Source organism: Dermacentor variabilis, chromosome 8, assembly GCF_050947875.1.
Source record: "Dermacentor variabilis isolate Ectoservices chromosome 8, ASM5094787v1, whole genome shotgun sequence".
Lineage (NCBI taxonomy): Eukaryota > Metazoa > Arthropoda > Arachnida > Ixodida > Ixodidae > Dermacentor > Dermacentor variabilis.
Window position 1 is genome coordinate 98,459,095 of NC_134575.1, and position 12,457 is coordinate 98,471,551.

Genomic DNA, 12,457 nt, shown 5'->3' on the forward strand with positions numbered 1-12,457 from the left:
TTTTGCCCTTAAGGGCTGCGGTGAATTGGCTTGGGCAGTAGCGGGAATGAGAAAGTAAGGGAAACAACGGGGGACGTAACCCTTTGAGGGTCGATTTTTTTCGCCAGATGCGACCGCCCAGGGTCGATTTTTTTAAATTGCAGATTCCAATTCTTCTTAGGTAGTTATTTAAAAAAAATAACCGTAATTTTTTCTAAGGCGACCCTAAAGTGATAAAAAATATTTTGCGTTGGTATATAAGCACTCTTCATTCATGAATAACAACAATAAAAACAGAATTAAACCTATAAGAATTGAAAATTTTATGCATTGTTATAGTTCAAGGCTTTGTAAATGCGCACACGAGAATATTTGGCAAGACTCAAATGTTCCTGCTCTTACACTAATATGTACGTCCATAGCGTAATCGAACTGCGTAGGTGCGCGCACTCAAGAAAACTGTGTGGTTGTGTGCCCGCCAAAAAAACAAAACATCTGACAAACTTCCGCTAATCTTCATCTTATCGCTTACCGGAGGCAATTAGATTTTGCGAGTTTAAAAAAAAAAGAAGAAAAAAGCAACGGAAACGCATGCACGGTAGCATCCTTCCTATGCGCACCTCTGTGAGCACTAAACGAGCGAGAAACAAGCGGTCGCCCTTTGAACGATTAGTAAAGAAATAGCTATCAGTTTTGCAAGCGCAAGAGACCGAGACCGCTCGCGGAACAAAACGCAAGCCGCCGCCTGCCTGCGCGCGCGCCAATGCGCGATCGAGCGGTAGTATGTAGACGCGCAGGAACAAACTAGCGCTAAAACAAACCATGCAGCGAAAAGCAAGAGAGGGAGGCGTGCGAAAAAAATTCCCTGTATTTCCACATAATGGCAGCACATGACAGAAAATAAAAAGTAAGAAAATTGGTGCGCTTTTTAAGTATACAGACGGCACCACAAATATATGGCATCGACCATTTTGGAGATCGTTCGCGGCGCCGTATATTTATGTCATTGACCCTCAAATGGTTAATCATCTACATCATGCGGTCTGATGCTTTCGCTGGTACGCTCGAGATGAAGAAGCCTGGTCCTTGTGATCATCCTCAGGATCATCCAGGAATTCATACAGCGACCGCCAGAGCTTGTTGCCGGTCGCAGCACTGCAGTGACTCGGTAGAGCCCAGGTCTGTAGGGAGGTTGGTCGCCATTCCGTTGAGAGCGAAGCAAGGGCCCTTTGCCTGGGGCCAGAATAGAGTAGGCAGTCCCAGATTAAGTGTTCGAGGTCTGCCCTCGTGTTGCAGGGGCTGCAGCTACCCGCACGCGAACATTCCAGGCTACGAGGGTCTTCCGTTCTGCGAAAACGCTGCACGAGAAAGGGAGTAAGAAGGGTGGCAGTCTGTACCTGCCGGAGCAGAACCTGCTGCCGAAGAGTAACAGCCTGGGAAGGGGAGGAATGTCCATGGGATTGGACTTAGGGAAGGGATAGCTGCGCCGGTGGTGCTGTAGTGAACACAAAAATGCCGCGGATAAGCCGCGGTGCTGCCAGCGCGGAACAGAGCCGACTGCAGTCGACCGTAGCCAGCCGGCCGCCGAGAGAGGGCCCATGAGGGCCGGCGCACAAAGAATAAAGATCAGTTGGCACCGAGACTCAAGCCCCACGCCTCGTCTCTGCTTTCCTCGCGCGTGCCAATAATTGGTGACCCGGACGTGATCGCCATGAACCAGCCAGGCGACGCCGACAGCCCCACGGTAGCCGTACTTGATGTCAACCTACCTCCGTTTTGGACTGGCGACCCGGAACTTTGGTTCGTGCAAGTTGAGTCGCAGTTCGCTGCACGCCGCATCACTGCTGACAGCACCAAATACCACCACGTGGTGGGCAACCTCCCGCCTGCGACGGCCAGCGAGGTGCGGGACCTACTGCTAACGCCACCCGCAGAGAACGCCTACCAGACGCTAAAAGAGACATTGATTCGCCGTGTCACACCGACAGAGCCCGAGCGTCTCCAACAGCTACTGCGGGAGGCCGAACTTGGCGACCGCCGACCCAGCCAGTTGCTACGCCACATGCAACTGGCCGGCGACGCGAGAGCAAGCGACGGTCGTTTAGTGCGGGAACTGTTCCTGCAAAGGCTTCCCACAAGTGTACGGATAGGCCTCACGGCGTCGGGCGAGACAGACCTTGCCAAGATGGCCGAGCTCGCCGACTAACTCATGGCTGTCGCCGTGCCCACAGTCGCGTCGGTGCACGCAGACGCACCATCCGCCAATTCCTTGCAAGAGATGCGAGAGGAAATTTCTCGCCTCGCAGGCACCGTCGCAGCGCTGCACTCGAGCGGAAGCCAGCGACCACGACAGCGTACCGCATCACAACCACAACAACGTAGGGTGTGCTGGTACCACCGCGAATTCGACAACGCTGCACGGAACTGTGTGTCGCCCTGTGAAAATTCGGCAAACGCCCCGGGCCAGCACTGAGGGTGACCAGTGCCCCCGCCCCGCCGGACAGTCGCCCATCGGTTTTCTTCCTGACCGATCGGGAAAGAGGTGCTCGTTTCCTAGTCGACACAGGGGCGGAAGTTAGTGTCGTGCCGGCGTCGCCAGCCGACCGCAAACGACCGTGCGCAGCACCGTTGCAAGCTGTCAACAATACGATGATATCGACGTACGGGCAACGCTCCCTCTCGCTGGATCTGGGCCTCAAGAGGACGTTTCGGTGGATTTTCGTCGTGGCTGACGTAAAATTTGCCATCCTGGGAGCGAACTTTCTGCGCAACTTCGGGCTGCTTGTCTATGTCCGCAACCGGCGTTTACAGGACCCCATGTCACAAGCAGAAGTGCGCGGGAAGCCATCCAGGCATCCACCCCTCAGCCCCACGTTCGTAGCACCGCCTGGCGCTACACGATTCACCGGCATCCTCGGTGATTTCCCCGAACTGACGCGGCCACCACAGGCCAGCGCGGCCGTCAAACACAATGTATGCCACCACATTGTCACCACAGGCCCACCAGTTTACGCACGCCCACGTCGCCTGTCCCCGCAAAAGCTGCAAGCAGCTCGACAGGAATTCGACCACATGCTCGAGCTGTGGTCGAGCTGTGGTCGACCACACTCGAGCTGTGGTTCCGCCCGTCCGCTAGTCCGTGGGCGTCTCCACTGCACATGGTGCCGAAGTCTACACCAGGAGACTGGCGACCCTGCGGCGACTATCGAGCCCTCAATCAAGCAACCGTGCCCGACCGCTATCCGGTACCTCACATTCATGATGTCACGTCCAGCCTACCTGGTGCGGCGATTTTCTCCAAGGTCGACCTCGTGCCGGCATACCATCAGATCCCCGTGGCTCCAGAGGATGTATCGAAGACGGCGATAACCACGACCTTCGGCCTGTTCGAGTTCCTACGCATGCCGTTCGGCCTGCGAAACTCCGGACAGACATTCCAGCGTTTTATCAACGGCGTTTTGCATGGCCTCGACTTCTGCCATGCATACCTCGACGACCTACTCATCGCAAGCACTTCACCGGACGAGCATGAGGCGCATCTGCGATCCGTGTTTCAGCGCCTGGCGGAGCATGGCATCCTGGTGAACACGGACAAGTGCGAGCTGGGTGCCGAGAAGCTGACTTTTCTTGGCCATGCTGTTTCAAGCTCTGGCATTCAACCTCATCCAGACAAGGTTAAAGCTGTCGAGAAGTTTACACGACCCACCACTAAGCGCCAGCTTCGCGAGTTCCTTGGCCTTGTAAATTATTACCGACGTTTCGTACCTCGGTGCGCGGCCGTTCTACACCCTCTCCACCTCCTGCTGTCGACACACGAAGGTGCTGCTAGGGAGCTGCTGTGGACGGACGACGCCGAAGCGGCTTTTCAAGAGATCAAGAGACACCTCGCCGACGCCACACTTCTCGCCTACCCGCAACCGGGAGTCCCACAGTGCGTCATGGTCGACGCCTCGGACGCAGCTGTGGGTGCTGTCCTTCAACAACTCAACAAAGGAGTATGGCAACCGATCGCTTTCTTTTCTCGGAAATTGACAGCCACCGAGCAGCGTTACAGCACTTTCGGACGCGAGCTGTTGGCCGTCTACGCAGCAATCCAGCACTTTCCTCATTACTTAGAAGGGACGGAATTCTTTGTAATGACTGATCACAAGCCTCTCACCTACGCCTTACGCTCCCTCAAATCTGATGGCGGCACGCACACAGCCCGTGAACTGCGGCAGATGTCCTACATATCGGAATTCACCACGGACATTCGCCACATAAAAGGAGTAGACAACGTCGTCGCCGATGCTCTGTCGCGCAGCCCAGTAAATGCCATCACTCACACGGGAACAGACCTCGCAAAAGTGGCGGCCGCTCAACGCGACGATGAAGCTGCTCACGGCACGTTTCGTATGGCCTGGCATCAACCGCGATTCCTGACAGTGGACTCGCGAGTGTCTTAGGTGTCAATGGTCCAAGGTTCAGCGTCACACGGTGACACCGTTCGAGACATTTCCAGGGCCAGATGCTCGATTCGACCACATCCACATGGACATAGTCGGACCATTGACACCTTGCCAGGGCCAAACGTACTTGCTCACTTTGGTCGACCGTTTCACGCGGTGGGCAGAAGCTATCCCGATTCCCGACATGACAGCCGAAACTGTTGCTTGCGCTTTTGTCATCCACTGGCTATGTCGTTTTGGTGCACCTTCCTCCATTACAACGGACAGAGGAAGCCAATTTGAGTCTGCGTTGTTCGCCAGTCTGACGAAACTCATCGGCGCCTCACGCATCAGGACTACGGCCTACCACCCGATGAGCAATGGAATGGTCGAGAGGTTTCACCGGCAGCTGAAAGCAGCACTTATGGCAAGTGAACATGACTCTTGGGTGGAAGCATTGCCTATCGTGCTCTTGGGCATACGCACAGCGTGCAAGGCAGATATCGGCTGCAGCGCTGCGGAACTTGTCTACGGCACGACGCTACGTCTGCCCGGTGATTTCTTTGCATCTGGCCAACAGCAAGCTCGCATTTCCGCCAGCGACTACGCATGTCGCCTCCGTGACATCATGAACAAGCTTCGAGCTACACCTCCGCGACAGCCCACAGAGAGCAGCAACGAGCTTGAGTCATGTAGTCACGTCTTTCTGCGGAACGACGCTGTACGACGACCACTACAAGCACCGTACGATGGGCCGTTCAAGGTTCTCCGTCGTGGGCAGAAGACGTTCACTATCGAAATGCGGGGGCGGCGGGAAATTGTCTCGTTGGACAGACTTAAACCTGCGTACATGGAAACGCAGTCCATGACACCCACCTCCACCAGGGCGGAAAACGCAGCCACGCCTGATACTCGCACCTACCACACGCGCAGTGGCAGACGTCTAAATGCGCCAAATCGCCTTAACCTCTAATCACACGAGTGTTTTGTCGTGTTGATTCCGTTCGTGTTCTCACTAGGGGGGGAGTGCTGTAGTGAACACAAAAATGCCGCGGATAAGCCGCGATGCTGCCAGCGCGGAACAGAGCCGACCGCAGTCGACCGTAGCCAGCCGGCCGCCGAGAGAGGGCCGGCGCACAAAGAATAAAGATCAGTTGGCACCGAGACTCCAAGCCCCACGCCTCGTCTCTGCTTTCCTCGCGCGTGCCAATAGTGCTTGGCTTCAGCTATTGCTTCCATGGGATTGTACCACTGACTGTGTATTTCCGCGTGTTCAGGTACGTTGTTCAGTGATTGTTCGGGCGGTTTGACAGTGCGGATAGTAACGTGGCGTGCGCTAGTCGATGAGTCCGTTCATTTCCTGGTATACGCGTGGGCTCCGGGATCCAGTGTAACTGAAAATCATGACCTTATAGCGTCCTCGATCACCTTGCCCCGGGATTGCCCTGAAACCACAAAGGTGCGCTTTGCACCGCGGTGGTGGCGCACTGCGGAGGGTCAACATCGAGGACAAAACTGCACCCTGTGCAGGGTGCTTGCATACAACGCCACTTAACCCCTGGCGCGCAAAACGTGCGCGAACACGCGCGCGCGCACATTTTATTGTTTGCAGGTGCTGAGCATCCGCGGCAATCGCTCGAACCTTGTCAAACGGCGTGTTCCGACATACCTGGTTGCAAGCAAACACCAATGGATATTATAATTAATCCTGACGACCCGTTCCTGACTACCCGTTCAACGAACCTGTCCACTTTCGGTCGCTCTTCACCACAGTCAGACAAACTTGAAGAAAGCTCATCGATTGCGGCAACTACTAGCGCTTCCTTTCTCATTGCCGACATCTTCACTAGCTAACTCCGCCAACTCTGTTGCAACTGCAGCAAGCTATCGGGCCAGAGCGTCTGGCGTCTGCGGTTCTGCAGTCGGCTGTGCGCGCGCGCGTCTCGCGTCCCGCAGTGCTTGCTGGGATTGCACCCCGGCGCACCGCCGATTTTCTCGGTGCGAGACGGGGCAACGGAAAACCGCTCCATCAGGGTGCGCTTCCGGTGATCGAGGATGGTCGGTGCGCACCGGTGCGGTTGATCGAGGATGAAAGTGCGCACCAAGGCGCCCCGGTGCGCACTGGTGCAGGTGATCGAGGACGCTATTAGTCACGCAGACGACGAACGTGGAGGCGGAGTTGTGGAGCACATCAGTGGTTGTACGAGTGCCCTGGCAAGCTCTAAAGGCATTTTGAGAGTCCGTAAACACTCTGTAGTGGTGCTTAGCCTCTCTTGGAAATTTGTTGGCAGTGTGTTCAGCATGCTTGGCAAAATCTAGGATGGCATACAGTTCTGCCGTAGAGCTGTGAACGACATGTCTTGTGAGGTGGAGTTTACTGCCCCGCTTGGTTGCTTTCATATTTGTCCACGCCATAGTGAAGATTGGCTCCTCCTCTGATCCTCCGATAAAAGCATCCACATAGACTATATGGCAAGTGCCAGAATTGTCGTTGCCCCCCTCACGTAGTTGGTGCGTATATTTCTTGTGGCGTTTGGCGTGGGCCTGTCTTCTTGCCAATTGATCTTGTCCCATGTTCTTCGGCAGTGGCTTAGGATCCACAATCGGTACTTCCTTCCAAGGGGGACATACCCGTGAAAGCGCCGGAAGGTTAATGCCATGCCCAATTTTAACCAATGTGGCCCTTCCTGCGTTTGTGGACTTGAGGCGTGTCACATGAGTATGCTCGTGCATTGAAATAACATCAGCAATGTCACCGAAAGCGCTGCAGCTCTTGAGTGCAGGGAGTGGCGTGTACTTTGACAATCCTGTCATTACTCTCCTTGCCTCGTTGTTGAGGCGTTCCAGAGTATGTAGCTGTATTCGAGTGATGGGGTGAAAAGGGGCGCCAGACAGGATGCGAGAATGCAGGAAAGCCTGCACAAAGTGTCTCATTTCTTTTTCTTTAATGCCCCTTGCAAGCTCGGAAATCCTGCGGAGGATTTGAGTGACCTCCTTGGTGACCTTTACTGTTTGATTGTATCACGTTATGGATATATACACTGCTCGTCTAAAAACATTCCGAGTAAGCGGATGACCCGCTTCCTGAGAATGGGTGTCTGTCCGATCGAGAGATGGGCGCTGGCTTTCTCCTCGTCCTTCCACTTTGACCTTTTCCCACCGTAGATAGCGACAAACTCGGTCTTCTCCGGTGCTAGCGTAAACCCTATCTCCCTCGTGAAGCTCTCGATGGTATTCCACGCCGTCTGCAGGGCCTCCTCTTGTTCTCTTAGGGAACGTCGCGTAGTCCACAGCGTCACATCGTCTGCGTAGATAGCATGCTCAATGCTTGTGATTCTCTAGTTTTGCAGGAAGAGCTGCTAAGAAGATGTTAAATAATGTTGGGGAGATTAGGGCTCCCTGTGGGACTCCAACCCCGTTATGATGATAGGAGCTGAGGTCGCTGCGTACTCAAACTTGAAACATTCTGTCTTGCAGGAACGCAGCAATAAAGTTGTGCATGTTGTCTTTGATACCCATTTCTTGTATCGCCTGCACGATAAAGGCATGGGGAAGGCTATCAAAAGCTTTCCTGATGTCCACCCCCACAACTATGCGAGGACACGAGGACGAGACATAGAGCACGTCCTCTTTTAGGCGGAGCATAATATCTCGAGTAGAAAGACCAGGCCGGAATTCGTATGGAGTGTGAAGCAGAAGACAATTTACCTCCAACCACGATATTAACCTTGCGTTCACTATGCTCTCCAAAAGTTTGCACAGACATGACATAAGCGAAACTGCTCTTAAGTTTCCCAGGCAGTTCGGTGGTTTGTTCGCTTTCGGAATAGGCTTGACAATAAAGTGGCGCCATTCTAGTGGGAGAGTTCCTTCTTTCCATATAGACAAGAACGGCACCGAGAGCGGCGCTGCTGCGCCGGCGTTGAGAGCGCCGCATGCGAAGCAAAATTCTATTAGCGGGTGGTACCCCTCTCCCATCTCTCGTTCGCGCCGCCTTGATTTCCTCCTGCACTGCGCGTGTTTGGGCACGTTTCGTGCCACGCGCGGTGTGTGCCTACGTGTGTGCGCGTGGACATTTCCTTCGAAAGGCGGTGTACAGTCTGTTTCACATTTAGGGGAAAACTCGAAGCGCATTGCATCGCGATGCGGCGAACGCTTGAGTCAGGCAGCGGCAGCAGCTCGCGCAGGTGCTCGAGGGGCGGGATCTTGAACGGCGCCGTCTGCTACGGCGGCGCGCGCTGGCCGCATTGTCGGGAAACGTTCTACTGTCAGGTGCAGGGCGCCGATCACATCGTTACTGCGTGAAATGAGCCGGTATTCTTTGCTAAGCGTTGCGCGACGCCCACTGATACGCCGCGAATGTAAGTTCATCGCTGCAGGGCAGTCATAGACGACGTACTGATTCCATACATTCTTGACGGCCCGTTTCTGGAAGGCGACTATATATTCTAATGCGATATGACGCCGATCCACACAGCTCGTGCTGTGCAAGAACTGCTAGAAGAGCGCGCAGTCACTCTCTTGGAGCGGCCGCCTCAATCCCCGGGCGCCAACATCATTTAAAATGTCTGGGGCTCGTTGAAAGTATCGTTGGCGCAACATCCCCTCTATCAGTCGCCCGAGGATAGGCTTCGATCCACCATCGTCAGTGACTGAGACGTGCTGCGAATGAACACATCCCTGATCAAATCATTCTACACTTCACTGCCTTCCAGGATGAGCGCTGTCATCGCTGCCGCTGGGGACATGACGAGATACTAACTGAAGTTCCGAGCGTGACGTGTCCAATTCCCCAGCGGCGGGCAGGGTCTGTCTGGTGTAGCGAATGGTTGTCGAGAAAAATCACTTCCAGCTCATTGTCTGAACCTAAAACTTTCATTTAATCGTATCCGTTTGTTTCATCGTGTTCGACTCCCATTGTTGAGTGCCGTTTTCCTTTCGAGCCAAACAAAGACTGAGCACGTTGCGCGCACATCTTGGTGCGTTTTGTCGCTGCTCATTACGGTAGCACACACACAGTGAAGAAATATACGTGCACACGCTCAGTACTCCGGCCTTTCGAAAGAACAAATGAACCATGCTGTCAAAAGAAGTTTGTGGAACTCCATTATCGCCAATGAAGGATCAGAGTTTGGCGACGCACAACGTTTAGTAAAGAATATCAGCTCAGTTCTCGCACTACCGATGAAATCGGTGCACTGCCCCTGACAGTACCACGCTTCCCGAAAATGCGGCCAGCGCGCGCCGCCGTAGCAGACGACGCAGATCACGACACCGCCCCTCAAGCGTGTGCGCCTGCTCGAGCTGCTGCCGCCGCACGACTCCATTGCTTGCCGTATCGCGATGCAATACGTTCTGAGTTTTCCCCTTAGTGTGAAACAAACTGCACACGCTATATTTGCCTTTAAGAATTAAGGTCGGTACGCTTGACGATTATTTTTATGGCTGCAATGCGGCGAAAGGGCAGCGTCTGCTTAACCATGTAAGTGACGCTGAGCAGGTAATTGGAAACATCGTATGTGCCGCCGGAAAAATCGTCAGCACATACGATGCGGCACATACATACGGCACCTACAAGCTAAAGTCATTTTTGCAGTTTCTCACATTATGTTTGCTACAAATCCGTGTTGTATCTGATGGCGACAACGGACTTCTATCGACACTGTGCGGAAATAAACAAGATATATCGCTGCATAGCACAAGTACGACATGCGCACACAACTTTAACTAGTACGTCTCCTACAATATGGAATAGAGGCAGCAATGTAGACAGCTTGGCCATTTTTTAACAGTACTCAAGAGACGGAAGTTGACAGTATTATTAATCATTCCTGCTTCAGCAATGCCGGCGCGACCAAGACGCGGGTGTGTATTGTCCAGTAACCCGATCGATCGGTGCAGTGGTGAAGCGGGAACGAACTCCGGTCATGTTCAATGCATCATGCACATATTCAATTTCTCGGCACGCGTGAACTTCGGCCACTGCTAGCGCATACAACAGACGTGGTTTCCATTCTTGGGCAGCGCACACACAAACGAAACACGAGAAAGAAGACAGGACAAGCGCTCGTTGAACTTAAAGTTTTTATATCAATAAAAGGATTATGTACCGAGTAATTATTAAATTCACGTGAGTTACATATAGAAACTGTCATACACTCAGGAGTGATCAATGAACGAGCTCGCTTCATTTGCCAGTTGTTTACTTCGCTCAGCGCACGGCAGTAATCCATGTCTGTCGCCTGCTTCTTTCGTACCATTTTCTTGTGAATCGGCAGAATTTCACTGGTGGCATCAACCATATCATGTTTACATTGCTGTCGTGACAGTTAACAACACAATAATAATTTCCGGTTATTCGAAAGGCGCCGTCGCAAACAAGAGACGTTTCGCGCGCAGCGCGAACTGAACGCGGGCGCGACCGCGAAGGGAAGCGGCGACGGAAACTTACACCCGTTGGAGATGAAATCGCTCCGCCAGGGGAGAAACGAGCGCTGGCGTCTAGGATGAAACTTGGCGTGCGGTCGTCTATACGGTTAAACTCCGCCAGAAGAGTAATTTTGCAACCTTCGATTGTGCTGCAACGATTCAATCAACCCCTGGTGTGCCACGCTTGTTAATTTTGCGTACGGAGTCTTCGAACTCGCGGGCCGTGAAGGGCTGGTTTAGATCATCGTGTCCGTCTTGGTCATCGTCCCTCGCATAGGTTCTATTTATGGTACTATTTGACTGGGGAAAAAATATATCTGCCGCTTTCTCTGCGAGTTCGGCATTGGTGATGCCTTCTTTCAAGGCAACACGGGCTACGGCGTCTGACGTTTTACGTTGCCCAAGAAGACATCTCAATATAGCCCACGCCCTGCTTGAATTAGTCGATCCGTTGAGTTGCTCGCACACCTGCTTCCAATGCTCGGAAGCTAGCTCTCCTGTATACTTCTCGATTTCCTCTTGTAAATAGCATAGTTCGTAGTGTCCGGGGGTGCCCCTTCGCTCGATAAGAAGACAAAGTCTGGGCCTGTGGTTCCACAGATGCAGGAGGTGCCCATCCGAATTAGGTTGGTCCGGAGAAATCCGAAGTGTTTTAGTTGCTGTGCGCTTGGCACGCGTCATAGCTTGCGTTAAAAGTCAAGATTGTTAACTGGACCGTTTTCTTCTAGCAGCATCCGATATTTGTCCCGGTGCGTAATCGTACAATCCCGTTTGTATGACGGTGGGTGGCACGAGGGACCATTTGTTCTCACTGTGATAGCAATTGGAAGATGATCACTGCCAAGAGAGTCCTCTAGAAGTTTCCATTGGCAGGTTCTGGGTCTCGAGGACCATGTTAAGTCTGGCGTCATGTCTGCTTGCCTTGTGTCCTGTCCAAGCCTTGTATGGCATTGCGGCAGAATGGGCGTCTTGCGCTGGAGTTTGAGGTATAGTAGCGGCGCCTGGTGGTGGTGCGGGAAACGACATCTGGGTCGTACCAGCTTGGGTCGTATTGAGCCCTGGCTGTGGCGAAGCACGTTTCTAGGCCGAGTTTTGCGTCGATTTGCACTTTTTTATGCCCTCTTGCGAGTGCGAAAAGGCTCGTCACTTCTCACAGACCACGCCGACCACGCTGCGAGCTCGCCGCAGCCTATAGTTTAACGAAAACGGACTCTCCGTGTGCCGTGGGACGTAATGCTGGGAGCAGAAGGAATCGGTGATGCCGATCCGGAGAGACCTAGCCCAGCCTCGAAAAGGCGTCACCGTCATTACTTCTGCGTCGTGGGCTGCCATGAACAAGAAGGCCTGAATCCCAACATCAGATTCTACCGTTTTCCTTCAAGGCCTCGCGAAGTGGAGCGTCGGGCGCGCTGCATAGCTGCAGTTCGTCGTGCCGAGTAAGCGAAACTTCGTGCCATGCTGACTGCTTCGCCTGTCTTGAAGCTTGCTTGATTATCTGCGTTCGAAATTTCGCTCTTTTGCACCTACAGTCCCGACAGCAGACCGACATAGCAGCAGGCATGGCTGGTAATTCACGATTCGAGACCCTGCCACAGCGACAATTAACAATTCGACCGATGCGA

The 12,457-nt window shown here is 53.4% G+C and overlaps 1 protein-coding gene and 1 long non-coding RNA gene across 3 annotated transcripts in view; one reads left to right on the forward strand and one right to left on the reverse strand.

Moving 5' to 3' along the window:
• Nucleotides 1-12,457, reverse strand: part of LOC142590434 (uncharacterized) — a 393,201-nt gene that overhangs the window by 310,365 nt on the left and 70,379 nt on the right. The gene's annotated exons all lie outside the window — the stretch shown is intronic.
• The window catches only part of LOC142590447 (uncharacterized), a 42,012-nt gene continuing 34,871 nt past the window's right edge, over nucleotides 5,317-12,457 (forward strand). Inside the window, exon 1 of the long non-coding RNA XR_012830147.1 lies at nucleotides 5,317-5,683. This is a non-coding gene — a long non-coding RNA (uncharacterized LOC142590447). The remainder of the gene's footprint in view (nucleotides 5,684-12,457) is intronic.